This window comes from Carcharhinus amblyrhynchos, chromosome 22, assembly GCF_965287045.1.
Source record: "Carcharhinus amblyrhynchos chromosome 22, sCarAmb.v2.hapA, whole genome shotgun sequence".
NCBI lineage: Eukaryota > Metazoa > Chordata > Chondrichthyes > Carcharhiniformes > Carcharhinidae > Carcharhinus > Carcharhinus amblyrhynchos.
This window is the reverse complement of record NC_137345.1, coordinates 35,630,506-35,636,505: the sequence shown is the minus strand read 5'-3', so window position 1 is coordinate 35,636,505 and position 6,000 is coordinate 35,630,506.

Below are 6,000 nucleotides of genomic sequence, written 5' to 3'. Positions count from 1 at the left end.
TTTTGGGGGTGGGGTTTGGAGGAGTGGGATTTTGGTGGTGGAGTTTGGAGGAGTGGGATTTTTGGGGGTTGGGGTTTGGAGGAGTGAGATTTTTGGGGGTGGGGTTTGGAGGAGTGGGATTTTTGGGGGTGGGGTTTGGAGGAGTGGGATTTTTGGGGGTGGGGTTTGGAGGAGTGGGATTTGGAGTGCGATGTATAAAAGGGTGGAGTTTGGAGGAGTGGGATTTTTGGGGATGGGGTTTGGAGGAGTGGGATTTTTGGGGCCAGGGTTTGGAGGGAGAGGGATTTTTGGGGGGTGGGGTTTGGAGGAGTGGGATTTTCGGGGGGGTGGCGTTTGGAGGAGTGGGATTTTTAGGGGGTTGGGTTTGGAGGAGAGGAATTTTTGGGGGATGGGGTTTGGAGGAGGGGGATTTTTGGGGGGTGGGGTTTGGAGGAGTGGGATTTTTAGGGGGTGGGGTTTGGAGGAGTGGGATTTTTAGGGGGTGGGGTTTGGAGGAGGGGGATTTTTGGGGGATGGGGGTTTGGAGGAGTGGGATTTTGGGGGATGGGGTTTGGAGGAGTGGGATTTTTGGGGGATGGGGTTTGGAGGAGTGGGATTTTTGGGGGCAGGGTTGGAGGGGTGGGATTTTTCAGGGCGGGGTTTGGAGGAGGGTGATTTCTAGGGGGTGAGGGTTGGAGGAGTGGGATTTTCGGGGGGGTGGCGTTTGGAGAAGTGGGATTTTTAGGGGGTTGGGTTTGGAGGAGAGGAATTTTTGGGGGATGGGGTTTGGAGGAGGGGGATTTTTGGGGGTGGGGTTTGGAGGAGTGGGATTTTTGGGGGATGGGGTTTGGAGGAGTGGGATTTTTAGGGGGTGGGGTTTGGAGGAATGGGATTTTTAGGGGGTGGGGTTTGGAGGAGGGGGATTTTTGGGGGATGGGGTTTGGAGGAGTGGGATTTTTGGGGGATGGGGTTTGGAGGAGTGGGATTTTTGGGGGATGGGGTTTGGAGGAGTGGGATTTTTGGGGGGTGGCGTTTGGAGGAGTGGGATTTTTGGGGGATGGGGTTTGGAGGAGTGGGATTTTTGGGGGCTGGGCTTTGGAGGAGTGGGATTTTTGGGGGGTGGGGTTTGGAGGAGGGGGATTTTGGGGGGTGGGGTTTGGAGGAGTGGGATTTTTAGGGGGTGAAATTTGGAGGAGGGGATTTTGGGGGGTGGAGTTTGGAGGAGGGGGATTTTGGGGGGTGGGGTTTGGAGGAGTGGGATTTTTGGGGGCTGGGCTTTAGAGGACTGGTTTTTCTCGGGTGGGGGTGGGTTTGGAGGAGTGGGATTTTGGGGGTGGGGTTTGGAAGAGAGGGATTTGGGGGGTGGGGTTTGGAGGAGTGGGATTTTTGGGGGGGTGGGGTTTGGAGGAGGGGGATTTTGGGGGTTGGGGTTTGGAGGAGAGGGATTTAGGGGGTGGGGTTTGGAGGAGGGGATTTTTGTGGGGGTGGGGTTTGGAGGAGGGGGATTTTTGTGGGGGTGGGATTTTGGGGGTGGGGTTTGGAGGAGGGTGATTTTGAGGGGTGGGGTTTGGCGAAGGGGGATTTGGGGGTGGGGTTTGGAGGAGGGGGATTTTGGGGGTGGGGTTTGGTGGAGGGGGATTTTGGGAGGTGGGATTTGGAGGAGGGGGATTTTGGGGGTGGGATTTGGAAGAGGGGGATGTTGGAGGGTGGGGTTTGGAGGAGGGGGATTTTGGCGGAGTGGGATTTGGAGGAGGCGGATTTTGGGGGGTGGGGTTTGGAGGAGGGGGATTTGGAGGAGTGGGTTCTCTCGGGTCAGGGTGCGTTTGGAGGAGGGGGATTTTGGGGGGGGGTTGGAGGAGGGGGATTTTGGGGGGTGGGGTTTGGAGGAGTGGGATTTTGGGGTGGGGTTTGGAGGAGTGGGATTTTGGGGGTGGAGTTTGGAGGAGTAGGATTTTTGGGGGTGGGGTTTGGAGGAGTGGGATTTTTGGGGGGTGGGTTTGGAGGAGTTGGATTTTGGGGGTGGAGTTTGGAGGAGTAGGATTTTTGGGGGTGGGGTTTGGAGGAGTGGTTTCTCTTGGGTGGGGTTGGGGTTTGGAGGAGTGGGATTTTGGGGGTGGGGTTTGGAGGAGGGTGATTTTTAGGTGGTGGGGTTTGGAGGAGAGAGATTTTTGGGGGTGGTGTTTGGAAGAGGGGGATTTGGGGGGTGGGGTTTGGAGGAGTGGGATTTTGGGGGGTGGGGTTTGGAGGAGTGGGATTTTTGGGGGTGGGATTTGGAGGAGGGGGATTTTTGGGGGTGGGGTTTGGAGGAGGGGGATTTTGGGGGGGTGGGATATGGAGGAGAGGGATTTTAGGGTGTGGGATTTTGGGGGTTGGGGTTTGGAGGAGAGGGATTTTGGGGTGGTGTTTGGAGGAGGGGATTTTTGTGGGGGTGGGGTTTGGAGGAGGGGGATTTTTGTGGGGGTGGGATTTTGGGGGGTGGGGTTTGGAGGAGGGTGATTTTGAGGGGTGGGGTTTGGAGGAGTGGGATGTTGGGGGGTGGGGATTGGAGGAGGGGGGATTTTGTGGGGTGGGATTTGGAGGAGAGGGATTTTGGGGCGTGGGATTTTGGGGGGTGGAGTTTGGAGGAGTGGGATTTGGAGGAGGGGATTTTGGGGGGGTGGGGTTTGGAGAAGGGGGATTTTGGGGGGTGGGGTTTGGAGGAGTGTGATTTTTGGGGGCTGGGCTTTGGAGGAGTGGGATTTTTGGGGGCGGAGTTTGGAGGAGGGGGGATTTTGGGGGGTGGGTTTGGAGGAGGGGGATTTTAGGGGGGGTGGGATTTGGAGGAGGGGGATTTTGGGGGTGGGGTTTGGAGGAGAGGGATTTTAGGGGGGTGGGGTTTGGAGGAGAGGGATTTTTGGGTGTGGGCTTTGGAGGAGTGGGATTTTTGGGGGGTGGGGTTTGGAGGAGGGGGATTTTGGGGGGTGGGGTTTGGAGGAGAGCGAGTTTGCGGGGTGGGATTTGGAGGAGTGGTTTCTCTCGGGTCGGGGTGGGTTTGGAGGAGGGGGATTTTTGTGGGGTGGGATTTGGAGGAGTGGGTTCTCTTGGGTCGGGGTGGGGTTTGGAGGAGTGGGATTTTGGGGGGGTGGGATTTGGAGGAGGGGGATTTTGGGGGAGTGGGGTTTGGAGGAGGGGGATTTTGGGGGTGGGATTTGGAGGAGTGGTTTCTCTTGGGTCGGGGTGGGGTTTGGAGGAGTGGGATTTTGGGGGAGTGGGGTTTGGAGGAGGGGGATGTTGGAGGAGTGGGATTTTGGGGAGTGGGGTTTGGAGGAGGGGGATTTTGGGGGGTGGGATTTGGAGGAGGGGGATGTGGGGGGGGTGGGATTTGGAGTAGTGGGTTCTCTCGGGTCGGGGTGGGTTTGGAGGAGGGGGATTTTTGGGGGGTGGGGTTTGGAGGGGGATTTTGTGGGGTGGGATTTGGAGGAGTGGGATTTTGGGGGGTGGGATTTGGAGGAGTGGGATTTTGGGGGGGTGGGATTTGGAGGAACATAGAACATAGAACATAGAACATAACAGCGCGGAACAGGCCCTTCGGCCCACAATGTTGCGCCGACCAGTCTTATTTTTTAAAAAAAACATTGACCCACTAATCTAAACCAATCCCTTATCGTCCATAAACCTATCCACCAATCTCTTAAACGCCCCCAAACTAGGTGCATTTACAACTGCAGCAGGCAGGGCATTCCAGTCCCTCACCACCCTCTGGGTAAAGAACCTGCCCTTGACATCCGTCCTATAACTACCCCCCCTTAATTTAAAGCCATGCCCCCTCGTGCTAGATTTCTCCATCCGAGGAAACAGGCTATCACCATCCACCCTATCTAAACCTCTAATCATCTTATATGTTTCTATAAGATCCCCTCTTAGCCGCCTTCTTTCCAGCGAAAACAACCCCAAATCCCTCAGTCTCTCCTCATAGGACCTCCCCTGCATACCAGGCACAATCCTGGTAAACCTCCTCTGCACCCTCTCCAAAGCCTCCACATCCTTCCTGTAATGTGGGGACCAGAACTGCACACAGTACTCCAAGTGCGGCCGCACCAGAGTTGTGTACAGTTGCAACATGACGCTGCGACTCCTAAATTCAGTCCCCCTACCAATAAACGCCAAGATACCGTACGCCTTCTTAACAACCTTATCTACTTGATTCCCAACTTTCAGGGATCTATGTACACATACACCTAGATCCCTCTGCTCCTCCACTCTATTCAAAGTCCTCCCGTTAGCCCTATACTCAACACATCTGTTATTCCTACCGAAATGGATTACCTCACACTTCTCCGCATTAAACTCCATCCGCCACCTCGCGGCCCAGCTCTGCAACCTGTCTAAGTCACCCTGCAAACTTCGACACCCTTCCTCACAATCTACCACACCTCCGACTTTGGTGTCATCAGCAAACTTACTAATCCACCCAACTATACCCTCATCCAGATCATTAATAAAGATTACAAACAGCAGTGGCCCCAAAACAGATCCCTGAGGCACACCACTCGTAACCGAACTCCATGATGAATAATTACCATCAACCACCACCCTCTGTCTCCTATCTGCTAACCAATTCCTGATCCAAGTACCTAAATTACCACCAATCCCATACATCTGCATTTTCTGCAGAAGCATACCATGGTGAACCTTATCAAACGCCTTACTAAAATCCATATATACCACATCTACTGCCTTACCCCTATCCACCTCTTTGGTCACCTTCTCAAAGAACTCAATAAGGTTAGTAAGGCATGACCTTCCCGCTACAAAACCATGCTGACTATCTCTAATCAATTCATTACTCTCCAAATAACTATAAATCCTATCCCTAATAATTCTTTCTAAAACCTTGCCCACTACAGAAGTAAGACTCACTGGTCTATAATTCCCAGGGAAGTCTCTGCTCCCCTTCTTAAACAATGGGACAACATTCGCTGTCCTCCAATCTTCCAGTACTATACCAGAGACCAACGACGACCTGAAGATCAGAGCCAGTGGCTCTGCAATCACCTCTCTTGCCTCCCATAGAATCCTAGGGTAAATCCCGTCTGGACCAGGGGACTTATCTATTTTCAACCCATCTAGAATATCCAACACATCCTCTGTATCAACTACAATACTTTCTATTTTACACCCCTTCACCCCAGTGACCTCCTCAGCTACATTCATATCGTCCTGCGTGAACACCGAACAGAAATAATGGTTCAATGCCTCTCCAATCTCTTCCGGTTCCACACACAACTTCCCCCTACTGTCTGTAACTGGCCCTAATCTTGCCCTAACCAACCTTCTGTTCTTGACATACCTATAGAACGCCTTAGGATTCTCCTTAATCCTATCAAACAAAGTCATCTCATGCCCTCTTCTAGCCCTTCTTAACTCCCTCTTCAACTCCCTCCTAGCCAATCTAAAGCTTTCTACTGCACTAGAGGGGGATTTTGGGGGGTGGGATTTGGATGAGTGGGATTCTGGGGGGGTGGGATTTGGAGGAGGGGGATTTTGGGGGGTGGGATTTGGAGGAGGGGGATTTTTGGGGGGTGGGATTTGGAGGAGTGGGATTTTGGGGGGTGTGGTTTGGAGGAGGGGGATTTTTGGGGGGTGGGATTTGGAGGAGTGGGATTTTGGGGGGTGTGGTTTGGAGGAGGGGGATTTTGGGAGGAGGGGTTTAGAGGAGGGGGATTTTGGGGGGTGGGGTATAGAGGAGGGGGATTTTGGGGGGTGGTGTTTGGAGGAGTGGGAATTTGGGAGGAGGGGTTTAGAGGAGGGGGATTTTGGGGGGGTGGGGTTTGGAGGAGGGGGATTTTGGGGGGTGGGGTTTGGAGGAGGGGGATTTTGTGGGGTGGGATTTGGAGGAGGGGGATTTTGGGGGGGTGGGATTTGGAGGAGGGGGATTTTGGGGGGTGTGATTTGGAGGAGGGGGATTTTGGGTGCTGGGATTTGGAGGAGGGGGATTTTGGGAGGAGGGGTTTAGAGGAGGGGGATTTTGGGAGGAGGGGT